The 19,700-nt window shown below is 38.0% G+C and overlaps 1 pseudogene; it reads left to right on the forward strand.

The window, feature by feature from the left end:
- The first annotated feature begins 1,166 nt into the window (after positions 1–1,166).
- Positions 1,167–1,993, forward strand: LOC138159200 (ketosamine-3-kinase pseudogene; annotated as a pseudogene).
- The last annotated feature ends 17,707 nt before the right edge of the window (positions 1,994–19,700 follow it).

Below are 19,700 nucleotides of genomic sequence, written 5' to 3' on the forward strand. Positions count from 1 at the left end.
ATATGTGTTATGAACACAAAGAAGCATGAAAAGAACTATATGAACTGATGCATAGTGAAGTAAAGCTAAGAAAACAATATATACAATAATTGTTGTTCAGTTGTTTTTCAGTCATGTCTGAGTCTTCATGACTCCATTTTGTTGTTTTTTTGGCAAAGATACTGGAGTAGTTTGCCATTTCCTTCTCCAACTCATTTTATAGATGAGGAAACAGAGGCAAATAGGGGGAAGTGATTTGCCCTGGGTAACACAAGTGTTTGAGACTGTATTTGAACTCATGATGATGAGTCTTTCCAACTCCAGGCCCACCTCTATCCACTGAACCACCTAGCTTCCCCTATACACAATAACTACAATAATATAAATGGAAATAACAACTATACACCAAAAAAATCAAAAGTAAATGTAACAAAGTTATAAAGATCAATTTGAATTTGAATCAATTTGATTTGAATGGAGAGATATGACAAGACACCCCCACCCATCCCTCCATAGATATAGAAAGTACACAGGTGTTATGTATTGCTCATTTTCATACTTTTCAATGTATGAATTAATTGTGCTGATTATTTTTCCTGTATAAGAGATACTATTTATGGGATGGCTCTCTGGGAGGTTGAAGAAAAATAATACTTAGAGGTAACTATGATGATACAAGAAACAAAAGATATCAATGAAAACATTAAAAAATTTAAAGTCAAGTCAAATAAAATAAATATTATGGTGATGGTTGGAATGGACTGAAGTTAAGGTCAATGAAAGGACATTGAAGGTTTAACTCCCTTTTCTCTTCCCCAATGCCAGTGGTGGTCAGGAACTTTCTGTCTGATTTTTGTTATTTCTTTAAACTGGTGGTTTTATATAAAGAATAATCAATCATAATTTCTCTAGGACTCACATTTGTATGTTAATTGTATAGGGGAAGAAGGATTACAATGGAGGAAATCAGGGAATTTTTGTGGTACAGAATTGAAGAATCAAGAAATGAAACCTCTCTGACTGTCAAGTTTAGCAAGGAAAGGAATTTTTCCCTTTCCTGATGTTCCCCCAGATCTAGGCTGATCTGAATTCAAGGGAATCTTAGGAAGTGGGCCAGGCCTGGATGCTTGGCAAGAAAAATGGAGGACCCGCTAAAGTAGTAGCTCCAGAGTTCCACAGCCAAAGCCATGGGTGGGTGCCAGAGATTGTGGGTATTTGTGAAAGTCACCCACAAGTCAGAGGCCAAAAACATGTTTGAAGGTGAAATAGCAAGTTTATTTGCTGTCCTGCAAATGAACACACTGAAAGTACCCAAACCCCTGAAAGTGATAAATGTGCCAGAGGGTGGGAATCTACTAGTGATGGGGCATTTGTCCATGAGATATTTAAACAGTCACTGCAAACCTTGGTTCTCAGTTAGTCGGTCTCCACCTTCATAACAAGAAGCTTGGCGAGACTCAGGAAAGAGGAGAAAACTGTTGGGAAAGGAGGAGGGCAGGCGGAACTTTAGTTGGTGAACCAATCTGGTTTGATGTGGTAACCTGCTGTAGATACCTCCCTTCTGTCAATGACTGGCAAAAATACTGGGTAACATTCTATGCCAGGCACCGAATTCAGCTCCAGATAGACATAGTGGTGGAGTTTGGGGATAGAGAAGCAAGAGAACTTGGGTCTCAGCTACATTTGAAGATAACTGGCACTTTCCAAGGCCTGGGAATTGTGCCTGCCTTATTCCATGGAAATCTCTAGGGAGGAAATGTCACAGAGGATGTATCTAGGTCAATTATTTTTGATCCAGCTTCCTTTTATGGCCACTCAGAGTTTGAGCTTGCCATAGCTGGGATGTCTGGGGCTCTGGCAGCTCTTTTTTACTCAATTTACCCCAGCAAAATCTCTTAAAGCCCCAGGGTTTGAGAAGCAACTTCAGCACTTTCACTACTTGAATCATTGGAATCATTTTGGATCAGGCTATAGAGGATCTTCCCTGAATATAATGAGGAACTTCATCAAATGATTGCTCTCTCTTTCAGTGTTATGGCTTCAGCCCACTTTGGTGATTCAAACACAGTATTATTTCTCAAAGGAAGTATGTAACATTATAGTCAAACGTCTAGAGTTTGGGATTTCTCTTGTTCCTTTCCTCTCTTCCCCTGAACTCCACCGTATCCCCAAAGGCAGTGGGTTTTGTTTTTTGTTTTTAACTTTTTCCTGTAATTAAAGTAGTTCAGTACTGAACTTCTTAATCCAGAACCCACAAACATGTACAGTTGCTTATTTACAAACCATGAAAAATAGCTCACAGCTTAGAGAAAAATTTATTTTAAAGTTGAATATTTGCTAGATAGTGATAAAGGGAGCTACATTAAGCTATACTACAGGATAAAGAAACTGTGAAGTAGTGGATGGCAGCATTTAGCTATCTACCAAGATAGAAAAGGAAAGGTTAATAATCAGGCTTGTTTGAAATGTGAATAAGAAAGTTTGACTATAAAGAGATGCCCTTATTTCTTTCTTGATTACTTAAAACACATTCCTTTGAGCTTTTGTAGTTCTTAGATGAACCTTTCTTGTAGTGTGGCCAGCTTGGCCAGCTATCTTCCTATTGCAAAACATAAGAAGTGATCAATTCTACCTTTTGACCCATATGGCCTAGATCTGGAAATGAAGGTCATTAATTAGAAGCTTCACAACACTCAGGATCATTGAATCCAATAAAAAGAGGTTCAACAGCTTCTTGTGTTTTCTAATAATAGTATTCTGGGATTTTTTTTCCCCTAAAAGGGTCTAGAATCTCTTTGCTGATCCAAGAACTATTTTTCAAATATAAGAAATCAGGTGTTTCCCTTTGGATGATAGAAATGTAGGTTCATGAAGTGAGGAGTGTAAAATGTTTGGGGGATGGAACTGTGTTTCTCAGGTTTCTTACAGATATGAAGTTATTTCAGAGTACTTTTGAAGGAATATGTTAATTTGTACTCTGTTGCTCTGTGATTTGCTGATCTGAAATGCTATCATAATGGAATTGCTGAGATGGGTCTAAATTTTACCATGCAAAGGGTGCTTCCAGGTTACCTAGACTCATTTATTTTTTTCTGTTGCTTCCTTTGCTGTGTATGATGCTGTTATAACATGAAATGAGCTTTTAAATGCTTTAATGTAATCCTCACCAAGTGGAGTAATATATTTGCTTTTTTATGTACTCTATCATGTCCTACCATTTTCCTAAACCTAGTCAGTTATTTTATTTTTCATAGAGTCTTGAACCAAATTGTAAACTTGCTTCCTTTGCTTAGTATTTCAGCAAAGTGGTAAATTTAATGAATGGTTTGATGCTTATCTCCCTTTTGCCCAAATTGTAAACTTGCTTCCTTTGCTTAGTATTTCAGCAAAGTGGTAAATTTAATGAATAGTGCTGATGCTTATCTCCCTTTTACCGTGAACATTGGAATGATCTTTTAGCTATTTCAATGAGTGATATCTGACAGTGTATTTATTTTTGCTGTTTGTCTTATGATTTGACTAAATAACAGCTGCAACATTCTTGTATGTCATTAAAATAGTCAGTTTGTTTCTTAAGAGACAGAGAGAATGAATGAGAGAGAACGAGAGAGAGAGAGAGAGAGAGAGAGAGAGAGAGAGAGAGAGAGAGAGAGAGAATCTCATGGATTTGATTTTATAAAAAGCTCTTTTAAACTCCCAAAGAACAAATAGGTGAAACAAGTACCTCGGGATTATTTACCGGAAGGCTATGGAATCATGACTAAGTAGGATAAGGGCATCCTTATGTAGCAGAGGTTTCAGTGAAGCTTCAGGCTTCCAAAGTGAAAAGAGAAGTAAAATAAACCAGGGGAAGGCCATTCTCCTGGACTCTCTGGTGGAAGGAAGATAGCACGGTCTGAGAAGAATGACTATACCCTGGGACAAAACCCCAAAGTTCCAGATAGGGGGTCTCCTCTCTTATCCACTACGTCAAACCCTGCCCCTTGCACCGACTGCTGGTTACCCTAGAAAGTATTAGGAGTAGCCCCCACTGATGTTCTCCTCTGTACCACACCATAATGTTCAGATGACCAGATGCTACAAGGCCAAACCCTTCAGTTCACTCTGCAGATTCTAGCAAGTTGGAAAGTTTTCAAGCATGGGGTTCTTGACAGATGGTTTGCCTTTTGTCCAAAGAGTAGCTTAGCTAAGTTTGGAGTGGCTCATCAGGAAGTTGACTGAAAATTTAATTTAAAAAAAAAGGTTGATGTTGGGTGAAATTTTCATATATTTAAACTCTTCAAGCCCATCTATTACATTATAGAGGACCAAAATCTGTGTCCGTGGCTATGAAATTATTTATCCTTGAATTATTTTTAAAAAGTGTTAGCAGTAGTCATTTATACTTGATGGGAACAAAATCTAGAGCCCTAGCAAGACCTGCTAGGATCTACTGGAATATTCTTTCCCAGGACCTGCTTAGAGCAAAGGTGTGGTAAGCCTGAGGATCATTGCTTTCTTTTAAGCACAACTCAGAAATGCGTAATTCAATACAGTTTATGCACATACCATCCTGCTCAACTGGTTCTACTCTCTCCTTCATTCCTTTTAATTCAGCTGAGACCTTAGCAGCCAATGTTGCTAAAGCTCAGTATGAATTGAAGATTGCAGTAAAAACTAAAGACAATTAAAATGGATTTTGTTAGCCATGAACAATAGAAAGATCAAGCAAAGTCTGAAGACTTTAGTTTATATTGGGGAGGCAAATGATGGGGTAAAGGTAAAACTACTCAAATCCAAATTTGGGTCTTTTTTCCTTACCAAACAGAATGATCTTCCAACCAGAAAGGACAGATCCTAAATATTTAATAGTGTGTTGAAACCCAAGATAATCAAGGAGATAGAAAGATAGCATCTTGTTTCCCTTAAGGAGTTCAAGTCATTTGATCTAGATCAATTATATTGCAGGATACTATAAGAGAACTAGCAGATGTAGCTAGGTTGCCCAGTGGTGAGAGTGCTGAGCCTGGAGGCAGAAGACATGAATTCAAATCTGCCCTCAGACACTTAGTAGCTGTATAACTCTGTACAAGACACTTAAGTTCTTTCTGCCTCAGTTGCCTCAACTGCAGAATGATGCAGAATGAAGTAGAGCCAGTAACTACAATGATGTAAATATAGCACATATTCTCCCTCCCCCCGAATTGGGAGGATCCAATGAGGTAAATGCCTGGAAATACGAGGTGCTATTTAAATGCTAGTAGTAGTAGGAGTAGGAGTAGGAGTAGGAGTAGGAGTAGTAGTAAAAGAGTATTCATATTGCTGGACTGGTAGGATCTGAAGAGGGTCTGGTCGTGTATTTATGCTTGTAGTCTAAAAACCACCCATCTTTTGAAAAGAGTATCAGAAATGCAACTTGTGTTTGTGTTTTTAGTTTTATTATGCTACTTGTTAGGTACAGTTAGCTGAACTGACTCTTGTTAACTTTCAAATAATACTGAAGGTAGAAAATAAGGATGGGCAGCCTCTAGAGCAAGGACCTTTCAGGCTGTGATTAAAAAAAAAGTGGATGATTCAGTCAGCTTCTTTTCCATTTATCAGGAAGTGGCAGTGGCAGGACACATTGCCCAATGGAAGAACCATTTCTATATATTCTATATATATAGAATATAATAATAGATTATATTCTATAATCGATGGAAGACTATTGTATAAAGATGCAAAGGAAGCTAGGTGGTACAGTGGGTAGAGTCAGGAAGATTTCCTGAGTTCAAATCTAGCCACTTACTAATTATATGACCCTAGGCCAGTCACTTAACCCTTTTTGCCTCAATTTCTTCATCTATAAAATGGGTTGGAGAAAGAAATGGCAAACCCCTTCAGTATTTTTGCCAAGAAAACCCTAAATGGTGTCACAAAGAATTGGACATAACTGAAAAATATCTCAATAACAAATAAAGATGCAGAAGAAGATTTCAAAATAGCAGATCTATAACCTGATAGCAGATCATGAGCTACACTGCTCTTCATAGGTTTACTAGCTGGAGCTATTGATAATTCTGTAGAGTATCTTTAACATGCAGCTGAAGATGAGAGGATAACATTGCCTTATGTCTTCCCTTCTTGCCCAGAGGAGTAGGAGCTTGTATGCTTTCTCTTGCCAATGCTACTTACAGACAACTCAGGTTGAAAATTGGGCATCTTGGGGCGGCCAGGTAGCACAGCGAGTAAGAGCACCAGCCCCAGTGTCGGGATGACCTAGGGATCAAATTCTGGGCTCAGACACTTAGCACCCACCCAGAAACACCTGGCTATGTAACCTTGAGCAAGTTACTTAACCCCAGTTGCTTAAAAAAAAAGAAAACTGGGTATCTGTTCTCTATGGTCATAGGTACAACAGGTCTGAGACATAATAGAGTAAAATCATAGATTGAGTTGGAAGTGGCCTCAAAAGTCACCTAACCCAATCCTTATACAAATGATAAATTCTGCCTATAACATTTCCAGCCTCTTCTTAAAGTCTTCCTGTGCTAAGGAACTCACTACCCCTAGAAGTAGCCCTTTCCATTTTTGAATAGCTCTATTTTTTATAAGTTAAAAACTACTTCCCTCTAACTCCCACCAATTTGTACCAGTTCTTCCCACCAAGTCTAAACAGAGTAAGTCTAATCCTTTTCCCATATACTCCTTAAATATTTATAATGTGAGTCCCTTGATCATCCTAGTTACCCTCCCATGGACATACTCTAGTGTGTTAATGTCTTCTTAAATATAGTGCCCTGAACTGAACATAGGAGTCCAGAAGTGTTCTTACCAAGGTAATATAAAGTATGACTTTCACTTCCAATACTCTACTATAATTCCATTAATTCACCCTAATATCGTAGTAACTTCTTTGGTTTTTATACCACACTGCTTTCCCATAATTAAAATTTCAGTTATAAAAACATCAGTTTAGAACTGGAAGGAATTTCAGAGATCATTTGGTCCACTCCCATCTTTTTACAGATAAGGAAAGTGAGGCTCCATGAAACTGGGTAACTTGCCCACGGTTATCCTGATCGTTTGACTTTAATTCTAGAGTTATTTCTACTGTTCTACTAGAGTCTCTAGGTCTGTGTCACATGAACTGATCTCTAGAATATTTCCTGCATCGTGTTTGTTTTCTTGAGTTGTTTTCTTGAACCCAGTTAGAGGATTTTCCATTTATCTCTATTAAATTTCCTCTTGTTTGCTTTAATTAAGCATTATAGCATTTTGAGTTTAATCTGGATCCCAGCCCTGGCATCAGATATATCAATTGCTGCAAATTGGATTAATGTACCTTCAATGCCTTCATCCAAACCAAAGATAAAAAATGTTGACCGCAATAGGACCAAGGAAAACACTCTGGGACACTTCACTGAAGACCACGCTGTAGCTGGTCATCAGCTCCTTAATTCACACTCTTTGAGTCCATTTAGTCAACCAGTTCTGAATCCACCTAACTGTGCCATCATCTAATTCAGGGGTGGGTAACCTGCAGCCTTGAGGACATATGTGGCCTTTTAGATCCTTAAGTGTGGCCTTTTGACTGAATGCAAAATTTACAGAAGAAATCCTTATTCTAGTCTCTCTCTCTCTCTCTCTCTCTCTCTCTCTCTCTCTCTCTCTCTCTTAGAAGAGTATCAAAAGAGACTTTTTCCCGAACATATTACTCAGCTCTGAATATACTAAGTTCATACCATTAATCTGCTGGTATAGTAAAGGAAATTAATTTAATTTTCAATTCAATAAATGTACTAAGTGCTGGGAAAATACAAGTAAGAAAAAGAAAGTCTCTCTGTCCTCAATGAGCTTATAATTTATAGGGAAAGACAACACACACACAAAAAGCTGAAAAGTAGGGGGGGTGGCACACCAAGAGGGACCTGGTGTGAGGGTATGATGTTCTATAGAGTTAAAACCAGGAAGGGCTGCTGAAGGAAAAAGAGAATTTCCTGGAAAGCAAGGTTCTGAGCCCTCTATAAAGGAAGGCTTTGGGAAGAATTCATTGTTTCATCCCTCCTCCCCACCCCAGGCCTCCAATCAAAGAGGAGAGGCAACTGAGAGAGATGAAAAGGATTCATTAATCTGACCTGACTTGTCTTTAGAGAACCCCTGATGAACAGTGATTACCTCATTTCTTTAATTGCTTGCAAACTATTTCTTTAATGATATACCCTAGAATTTTACTAGGGCTTTGCCAGAATTTCACTAGACAATAGTTTGAATTATAATCCTCTTCCCCTTTTTGAAAGTTGGGGCAAATTTGTCCTTTCCCAGTCCATTGGCAATATTCATGAAAGGCCATCAACAATAGTTTAGTAATCACACCTACTAGGTCTTTTAGTACCCAGGAATGAAATTGGTCTAGAGCAGATGACTTGAATTCATGAAGGGGAACAAGATGCTATCTTTCATCTCCTCAGTTATCTTGGGTTTTGACTCCATTAAATATTTAGGGTCTATCCTTATCAGTTACCAGGGAATTGATGTGCTCCTTGACCACAGCTAACAAAATCCATTCTTCCAACAGTCCTCCATTCATGTTGAGATTTTACTTTTTCTGGTATGCTCTCTCTGTATCTCTGTCTGTGTGTGTCTCCCCTCTTTTATGTTAGTCTTCAGTAATTTGCTCTTTCATCTCCTATACATGTCCTTTTAAAGTCTGAATTAGAGGAACAACTTGTTCAGTCACACTAACCTGTTTAGTTACCTCTCCCTCATCAGAATCTACTGTGATTGAGTTACCAGATTTTCATTCCTGAAAGCATTTCATTCCTCTTACAATGACTTACCTTTTATCCATTCCTGTGTTTGTTCTTTCATTTATTTAACAGTTATTTGTTAAAAATATATATTATATGGAAAAGCCTCTGTTAGGTATACAAAGGCAGGGGGAAAGTATTCCTTGACTCCAAGGAGCTTACATACTATTACAAAACAACATGTGCAAACAAAATTAAATAGAAAACTTTTATAAAATAAATGCAAAGTAATTTCTGGGGTGAAGATGTTACCAACTGAGGGGATCAGTATATATTATCTATATGATTTGAGGCCTTCGCTGAGCCTTGAAAGAAGCAAAGGGTTCCATGAAATGGAGGTGAGAAAGGAGTGCATGCCAGGAGTGGGGAACAACCATGAAGGACCAGAGATGGGAGAAGAAATGTTGTGTATTGGAAAGAGCAGTCAGGTAAATTTCACCTCCACTGACTTTGGACAAATTAATGCCAAACCAGCTCTTTTCTCTGTGGTAGGGATGATTCTTTCTAAGGTATCCTGGATCTAGCTCAGATCAGCTCAGGAAATCCAACTGTCAATTTTTCAGTGTGAGCATTTACACCTCAAAGGTGGGCAATTCCCCAAACTGGGGGCAATTCATCATTTTGTTGATTATCTCAATTTATGGCAGCGATAGAGAAAATATTGACAATGAAGATTAAACTTCAAAGTGTGCCACAGGAACATTTTGCTTTGAAGAGATGGTTGTTAAACATTTACCAGCATATCCCTGATGTTTTCCTCTCTGCTGCTCTGTCATTGTGTCTGCAGCTGCTGCAACTGCTTTAATAGCCGATACTCTTCTGCTTAGGTGCCCAGGAAGGCAGGAAGATACCACCTGCCTCTTGGGATGTCACAAAGCCTTGTAAGAAAAGAAAGAAGACACAGACAGGATGTGGCCCCATCCCTGGAAAAGGCTTGCCTAAGGTGGCCATTTACCCATAGGAAAGGTCAAACCCATCCCTACCACCAACCAACCCTTTGAAGGTCAGAGTCATCTTAACATCTTGAGAAAGGAAGAAACCTGGGAGGCAAAGATGACCTCTTCGGTGCATCCATAGAGTTCTATCTCAGCAACCAATCAAAAGAGGCCACATGACCTAAAGGAAACAGTGAGAGGATACCCGTACCTGAAGTAGAAGAGAAGGAAAGGGTCCCTCCATCATGCATCACAAAGGGGCTGCTACTCTATTTTTGTACTCTTTGAAATTCACAATCCTGAAGTCTAGGGTGCATTTTGCCTATCCTGCTTTTTCTGCACTGGAAATAGTATGCTCTGGACTGGATCTATAAAAATCATGCCTGTAATCCTTGGGAAAATGAATATCTCAATTTTGGAACTCCTGCCTTGGAGCTGAGGCATGTTGATTTGTGAGTGAGTACAAACACACACAGCCGATTATATGTAGATGACTCCATGCTTTCATTCCCATTTAACCATCCACCATCTTGCCATCAGATCTGCCATCTCAGGCATAACCTTTTCCATTTTTCACTTCTCTGCTGTCCACCTCTAGCTTTGGGTATAGTAATCAAATTAATAATACTATTGATTCTGAAAAGCATGTGTCAATCAACTTTCCCATAGGTCAATTTAAACTCTCTTCCCTGGCCACCATTCCCCTAAATGTACTGTTTCCCACTAATAGAATATGAATGTCTTAGTGCTGGCCCAGGAGTCAGGAGGACCTGAGTTCAAATCCAGCCTCAGACACTTAACACAAAAAACTAGCCCTGTGACCTTGGGCAAGTCACTTAACCCCAATTGTCCTCCAAAAAATCAAAAAATAAAAAAAGAATATGAATGTCTTGAAAACAGAGACTGTCTCATTTTTTTATTTGTGAGCTCAGAGTTTTTTCTGGCACATAGTACATAGTAAGTGCTTAATCAGGGCAGCCAGGAGTGAAGTGAATAGAGCGCCAGACCTAGAGTCAGGAAGACTCATCTTCCTGAATTCAAATCTGGCTCAGATACTTACTAACTGTATGACCCTGGGCAAGTCGCTTAACAAAAATCTCTATTTCTTGATTAAAACAAAAACAGCTAAGAATCTGTGATATAAAGTTTCAAGGACATGCAATGTCCTGGTTCTGATGCCAATGCTGGGCAAGTCAGTTGACTTCTCAGTGCCCTAGGCAGCTGTCTGAAGACTAGAGATTCTAGATGAGTAACCCATCAACCCTGGCTTGGTGGACAGAGATACCAACCAAAAAAAAAACCCTCAAGAGAAGATTCACTTTGATATTCAGTGTGTGATTTTTTAAAATAATTCTGTCTGCAGCATTTATTCTCCGAAGCTGAGAATCCATCCTTCCTTGTTGTATATAACTCATTTGATTAAAGTATTTGCCAGAGAAGAAGCATGTGGTACATCCCATAAGGAAAGAACTGTTGGTGAACCCAGCTTGGCTCTTTTGTTATTTCCTTATGTCCTCTTACTACTCACGTTGTTGAATCATGCCCACTGCAAATTAAAGTGTTTTGGTCACATGTGAAAAAACAAACAAGCAAAAACCTACAGAGGTAGCTCTGTGTCTCAGGTGAATACTAGAATTCTTCAACAGTATTTCACATTTTTATTAATTAAAATGCTTTACCTCAGTTTCTTCATCTGTAAAATGAGCTGGGGAAGAAAATGGCAAATCACCTGAGTATCTTTGCCAAGAAAACCCCAAAAAGGGGTCATGAAAATTTGGACATGACTGAAAAATGACTGAATAATGACAATAAAGTACTTAATAAGTTAAAAAAATTCATTCATATACCTATTGAAAGATAAAATTATCAAAGGGGCAGTTTAATCATTTGTGAGTTGCTCTGCTTTAAGAAAAGTATCTTATAGGAGATAGTGAAATAGGCAAAGTATCCATCAAAACTATGTCTTCTAACTATATACCAGTTTTCAATCTGCATCAACTTCCCCTTAGAAGACACAAAGTCAAAAATAAAACAGTCCTTGCCTTTGAAGAGCTTACATGTTATTAAGAGAAAGCACGTACATGATGCATAAACTATTAATAAAATGAATACAAAGTTCTGGGGGGGGCACTAGTCATTAGAGAGATCAGGGCAAGCATCATATTAGAGATGGCCCTTGAGTGAATCCTTAGAGGACACAAATGATTCTACAATGAAGAAGTGAGAAAGGAGGGCAGTTCAGGCATGAATGAGAGCATGTGCAAAGTCATGGAGTCTGGAGATGGAGACTTGTGTAGGAAAAAAAAAATAGTCCAGTTTTTCTCACTTGTAGAGTGCACGAAGAAAAATAATACACATTAAACCTGTAAAGGTGCCATTGATCTAGCTTTCTATATTCTCACCAATAGGAAATTGTTTTTGATGATGATCCCTTTGTAATACGTTTTCAACCTTCCTCTTCAATTCATTGTCATTTTATCTAGTTCTATAAAGCCCTTGGTATTTCATTAACTGTTGCATTATACATGATGATATTAATTTGGACCATGTTCAATCATTACTATATTTATCTGAACTATCCATGAACATTTACTGTCCTTCCAATTATTTAGGTTTTCTTTTAGTTTGGTCGTTAGGAACGGGAATAAATATTTATATATTGGCTCCTATGCACTTAGGCACTGTGCTACTCACTTTATAGAAAGATCTCTTTTGCTACTCACAACAATTCTGGGAGGGAGGTGCTGATATTGTCCCCATTTGGTAGTAAAAAGGAGATTAAGTGACTAGCCCAGGGTCTCAGAGCTAGTCAGTGTCTGAGGCTGGATCTGAACTCAGATCTTCCTGTCTCCAAGTCCATCACTCTATCCACTGTACCATCTAGCTGTCTCATTATATGGTTTTATAGTTGTTTGTCTATATGTATATATATGCACGAATATAGACATATGTAGAACATGTGTACATATTTACATATAAACATATGTACATACATACCTATGTGTATGTATACATACTATACATAATATATACACACTATATATATGTAGTGTGTGTTTACATATATACATATAGTATATGTATGTGTGGTTCCTAGGTTCACAATATTTGATAGTTTCTATTTAAACTATAAACAAGGTTTCTTTTAAAATTACATTTTTTGATATTTATTATTAGTGAATAAAATATCGATGAAATTTTATGGGATGATTTTGTATTCTACAATTTTCCTGACTTCATTATCCCCTTTACTTTTTTGGGTAGAGGTGATTGCATTTTCTAGATATAATGTCAAGTCATCTGTGAATAAGGATATTTTGACCCTCTCATTCCCTGAATTAATTCCTTTAATATGTTTTCCCTGAATTAATGCAATTACTATAATTTCCAATGCTATCTCAAATAAAAGCGGTGAGAATGATTACCCTTGTTCCAATCCTAGGTCTCTAACTGAAACCAGAAGCTAGAATTCAATTCCATTTAGTAACACTATGTAAAGTCCCAGCCGTAGGCAGTGGAAATACAAAGAGAAATAAAACAGTCCCTATCCTCAGGTAGCTTTCTTTCTATTGAGGAATTATAAAATGCTTTACAAGTATTATTCATTTTACCCTCACAACAACCTTGGGAGGTTGTTGCTTAAATTATCCCAGTTTTACATACAGAGAAACTGAGGCAATTACAGTGACTTACCCATGTCACAAAGCTAGCTAAGTGTCTGAAGTTGGATAGGGTGCTGGCCTTCCTGAGTACAGGTGCACCACTCTACCCACCACCCTACCAGATGTTTCTAATTTTATAGAACCAGGGAGGCCCCCCCTTACTTTACTCTTTCCTTATTACTGGTAAGTCTGGATTATAACCTTGGGAGCCTTTGGAAGCAAGGAAACTCATTGTGCACTGAGAAGTTAGAGATGAAGATTTGTTTTGACTTTCACTGAATTCATTCAATAAACATCTCACTGTGGGGAACAGATGCTGTTACCTGGAAAATGTTTGATTTTTAAAGTAACCAGACCCTTAAAATTTCAGAAAATTGTATATAATTCGTAGGACTTTGGAGACAATTGACAACTGTATGAAGATCATCAGGTTTTGTCATTTCGGGTGAGCAATATTTTAATTAATTCCCAGATGTGTAATATCTATTCATTGACACACTGAGTCACTAATTGGCCTTTAAAGTTTCATTAAAAGCTAATGCATTACTGAAGAGCACATATTAGTCATATTCCGGATGAGATACAATTAGACATTCAGGGCAAGAATTAACAACACATCCAATGATGTCAAAAAAAAAGGGCTGCTAATGCAGCCATTGCATTCCTCACTGCACAGTTACAATTAATATTGATAAATGTAAAGTGTCTGATAAAGATACATCACATTAGCCAGATAGGAGGAGCTGGGGGAAGGGAACAATCTTGGCATTTAGCGACATAGCTGAATGTAAGTAAGCTTTTTGTATTTCGCTCATTTTTTACCTTCCCTGCTCAAGTGAGAGAGGATCTCGAGGGGGCACAGTCAATTCCAAGGCGATTTACATGCAGAATATGACTTTCATAATTTAGATAAGCCCACAATGATTAAGTAATAGGCCAGTAGAACCTGAAATAGATTGGACTCCCTTATTAAGTTGTTATGGTGCATATTACAGGTTCATTTGCTATGATTAACTTGTGGAGGGAGGATGGAGCCTCAGAGTTAATTGCTTCTGTCTAACAAATGTTTTCTAGGAGAGTTGGGTGGTAGAAGAAGAACTTGGTTGGAAAACAGACATATGCAAAAGGCAGCTTTTGTTTTCCCTTTGCTTCTCTTTCTTTTTACATGAAGTAGAATCTGAAATGGAGCTGAAAGAGATCTCAGAAATAAATTAGTACAACCATTCCATTTTACAGATAAATTCTACATTTTACAGTGAGGCATAGAGTGGTCAGGTGGCTTGTCCAAGGTCACACAGGTAGTAAGGAGGAGTGGGATTGAAACTTAAGTCTTGTTATTGGAGGGCATGTAGATGGTGCAGTGGAGAGAACATCAGTCCTGGGTTCAGGGGGACCTGAATTCAAATGTGGCCTCAGACACTTACTAGTTGTGTGAGCCTGTGTAAGTCACTTGACCCCCTTTGCCTCAGTTCTTCATCTATAAAATGAGCTGGAGAAGGAAATGGCAAACCTCTCCAGTATCTTTGCCAAGAAAATCCTGAATGAGGTCACAAAGAGTTGGACCGGACTGAAACAATTCAACAACTAAACTTGTTATTGGGCTCCCTTAGTCTTTCTCTGATAAACTGTTTCCCAAAATAAAATCATCCATCACTAAACACAATAGCAAGAGCTAGGAATTTATATAGTGCTTATAGTTTTGCAAAGCAATTTACATATATTATCTCATCTGATCCCTATAACATACCTTTAAGCTAAGTATATTTTTATCTCCATTTTACAGATAAGGAAACTGAGGCAAAGATGGTTAAAGTGACTTGCCCAGGGTGACACAATTGCAAAAGGGTCTAATACATCATTTGAATGCAGATCTCCAAGTCTAAAATTTTTCTAGCAACCTATCTGCCTTCCACGTGACATGCAGGCATTTTTTTTTTCAATTTACTGACATTTATGCTCTAAGTCTTTCACACCTTAAAGGGATTTTGGAGGAGATTTGGAAAGGTGTGGGGAAACAATAAAGCTTCAGCTCTGCTACTAAAATAAATAGGATCTGGAATCAGAGGGCTGGATTTGAATCTCTTATTGGCTATGTGACCATGGACAGCAATGAACCCTCAGTTCTTCAATCTGTAAGATGGAAGTGAGTTTTATGTATCTTATTCGACTGTTTTGATAATTAAATGAGACAGCATAAGCCTTTCCAAACCTGAGAGCACTACAGACATTGCTGATAATACCATTGCACTTCTCTCCATCTTGTGACATAGTTCCACCTAATATCCCACTGTCTACTGATTCTATTTCCCCATTCTTCTGAATCCTAGTGCTTTCTCTCTGTTTATTATTTCCAATTTGGCCTGTATATAATTGGTTTGTACATATTTGTTTGCATGTTGTGTTCCCCATTAGGCTGGGCTAATTGAGAGCAGGGGCTGTCTTTTGTCTTATTTATATCATCAGCTCTTAGCACTCTTCCTGGCTCTTAGATACTTATTCACTGATTGATTGCTTATATTTAAAAAAAAAGACAATACTCTTCCTTTATATAATACTTTCTGAAGCCTTTATTTCAGACTATTCTTCTTCATGTATGCTATTTCGAGACAGATTATACAACCAGCTATAGGATTTAGAGTAAAAGGTCCTGGGTTCATTATCTGGTTTTGTCACTCCTTGTGTGACCTTGGGCAAATAACCTAACTTATCTGGACCTCAGTTTCTTCATTTGTTAAGTGAGGGAGTTTAGCTAAATGACCTTTAAGGTCAGTTCCAGAACTATGATCTGATGATTTACCAAGTATTCACTTAGCACTGGCTATGTGCCTTGCACTGTGGTAAGTATAATGAAGAAAAAACAAGTATATAAAACTTGGTCCTAGTCTGTTCTTAGGAGCTTACAGTCCACTTGTTCTTGTCTCCCAAATTTTATTATTAAAATACTCCTCCAATATGTCTGCCACTATAGCTCTATACATCTCTGCTTGGTCTTGGCACATGATTTTGAAAAGGGGAGTACAGCAAGGAAAAAGGAAGGTAAACCCAAGCACAGGCACACAGACAGTTTATGGCATCCTTTAGCTGGCTTCCCCCAAAATGGTTTGGATATATACTCATTAAACAGAGTATAGCTTCTCTCAGTCACTGTAGAGCCAAGAACATGGCAATGGGCACCTCTGTGTCAGGAGGTAGATAGCATGTTTTATATCAGCAATCCATTGGATTCATGGTTTGTCATTGTATTGATCAGTTCTTAAGTTTTTAAAAATTATTTGTCTTGACAATGCTATTGTTATAGTGTAAACTGGTTGTGCATTACAATTCATATTTCATAGTTCAAGTATATAGATATTCTCTTTGACTTGAGGTAGGGAAGGGTGTTATACAAGCAGACCTGACTTTGGGCTCTGAATTCAATCCTGGGGGAAAAGAAAAGGATTCAAGTTTTTTTTTTCTCAGATTCTCTAAATCAGTATGCTCCCTCACTATAGTCCTAGGGAAAATCTCTTAAACAAAAGCTTATTCCTAGGTTCTCCCCAAAAGCAGTTGACATCATACCATACAGAAAATTGTTCAGCATAAAAATAAAGTAGAATCAAGTACAGGGCAGCTATTTATTTCCTCTGCCATGAAACAAATGCTTAAAACACAAGACTCAAAACTGCACATTGACAAATATTTAAAATATGAAACAATAACCCATCATTCTAATTATACTCTTCTGGGAGGTAAAGATTCCCAGGAATTTCACATTCATTTCAGTTCTATCTACCTAAGAAGCAATTCAAGATTTAGGTCTTCTAGCTGGGTCAGGTTCTTCTTCCTGGTGGTAATTATTCCCTCTGAGAAAAGTTTAGTTGTAAAAAGTACTTCCTGCTGTCAGCCAACACTCTGGAACTCCTGCCATTAAATTCACCAGGCACATATATGTGTGTATATACACACATACATACATTCACATATATGTATATCTGAGCTTAATTGTACCTTTGGGGGGGTAGGGAAGAGGGGGGAAAAGAACAAAGTAAAAAGTACACAGCAGAGAACAAAAGAAAACTTACAAGTAAGCAAAGATAAGACAGTTCTGAACACAACGTGTAGTATTATAGGCTTTCTTGAAATGAATATTTATTGTTGTATATTTTGAATCCTCTCTAATGTTTTGCTGTGCACATGGTGATGGGTTTTTTTCTTATTTTGTATTTAAGTTTTAATATTTAAGCTTAAAATGTGTTCCTTTTTCTTTTCTTACCAGGTATTTAAGCTTAATATTTAAATATTTAATATTTAAATATTAAATTTAAAGTTTAAATAAACTCATTAAAAATGAAAAAAAACCCACATCAGGCTTTTATCTCACTAGGGAGAGGTACATCTATCTCAGCATCACTGTTTGGTCACCCATACTTAGGGAAAGAAATGCAAAGCCAAAGATGCATCTAGGGACTGAGATCTAGTCTCAGTCTCACTTGGGAAACTACATGTACTCTCTACCATCTGCCTATAGCCCCATAGGTAATGCTAGAATGGAGGAGAGAAAATAAATCCTTCATTCACTAGACGTCCAAGGGAAAGATGGCATTGGCTGTATCCCAACAAAGAAGCTGCCTTGAAAGAGAAAGAGAAATATTTTCCTGTCATTCCCTTCTCTGGCCTAATGAGGAACATTTATTCCTGGCTGAGTTGCCAATCATCTTTAATTACCATCCTCCTCTTCAGCCCTTACTTCCTCCCCCAGTGCCTTCTTGAGGAGCAAGGGAGCAGTCAGCTGCCCCTCGTCCCACATACTCTTTAGCAAAAAGCCAGAGAACATGTTGCCTACCACAAGGAGCCAGGGTATAGGCTCAGTCCCCATACAAGCTCCAATGGATATGCTCCAATTGAAACCTTCCACCCCACCACATATAAATATAACTTTAAAATAGGGATAACAGAAGAGGAGGGAAACCCTTCACCTTATCCAGGAAGATTGAATATTTATGTCACTCCCCTGCTCAAGAACTTCCAGTTACTCCCTATTGCCTGTGTTTAATCTCAATTTAGTGCAACTTATGGCTCACAATATCTTGCAAAAGATATTCTTCATTGGTGAAGACTGATTACTCAATGCCTGTATGAGGGACAAAGCTGGTGAGAGGTTTGGAAAAGAAAGAGCCTTGTCTTTTGGTTTCCATCTTTGAGACAAAAAAAAATACAGATTTCCTTTGGGTCTATGAAGTGAATGAAAGACTCTAAGAAGCTGACATGTATCCTGATCATTTCTCTATCCCCGGTTGAGTACACTAGAGATTTCATAGGTGAAGTCCAAGAAGTCTCTTTTCATTGAGCTAAGTTATCTAATTCCCAAAGGGAGAGCTTATTTGTTCTGAATTATCTAGTATATTTGTATATAAATAAATATACACACACACATATATGTATATGTTCATATATATATATATATTCGTGTATATATGTTCATGTATATCTCCATATCTGTCTTCCATCTCTGATTTTTCTTTTGCTATTTTTTTGGATAAATGGGTTTATTGATTATTTACTATGTGCATTCACTGTAGAACTGCCATTTGATGGAAAAGGAGATGTCCTAGACATATAACTTGACCATCAAGGGATAGTGATCAAGAGTATAACCCGAATATAAAAACTGTTTTCCCGACATTAGCAATATTTAAGGAAACCTGGACGTTCAGTCATTTCCAAGTCATCGCGACTCCATTTAGGGTTTCTTGGCAAAGATACTGCAATGATTTGCCATTTCCTTCTCTAACTCATTTTACAAATGAGGAAACTGAGGCAAACAGGGTTAAGCGACTTGCCCAGGGTCTTACAACTAGTAAGTGCTTGAGAACAGATTTGAATTCAGGAAGATGAATCTTCCTTACTCCAGACCTGGTACTCTATCCACTTGCCACCTAGATGCCCTTTAAGGGAGCAAATATAATTCTACGCCAGTACCCTTACTCCTAGGAGAGCAGAGTGACCAGCCTCTGGCCTCAACCTTCTGCTTCCCCTGCTAGGAGAAATCAAAGTCTCCTTTGGGAAAGGAACAAGGAGACTCTAGAGATACCTATTCCTGCTTCCCTTCAGAAAACATTTAGACAGATCCATCTGGACACACATAACCTATATGAGCAAAACACATACAGTGCACATATACTCATACAAGCATTCCAGGGCCTCCATAAGCTGGCCCTCACATTATATATTATACCCTATTTTCATTTTTTAATTGGCCCTCATGAAAATACCCTATTTCAGTCACCAATGTCCTCATGATTTCTCTCTGTCTCTCTCTGTCTCTTTCTCTGTCTCTGTCTCTCTCTGTCTCTCTCTGTCTCTTTCTCTGTCTCTCT

The sequence above is a fragment of the Petaurus breviceps genome, unplaced genomic scaffold (assembly GCF_028583685.1).
Source record: "Petaurus breviceps papuanus isolate PSGF00001 unplaced genomic scaffold, PetGlider_PUasm1.0 175, whole genome shotgun sequence".
NCBI lineage: Eukaryota > Metazoa > Chordata > Mammalia > Diprotodontia > Petauridae > Petaurus > Petaurus breviceps.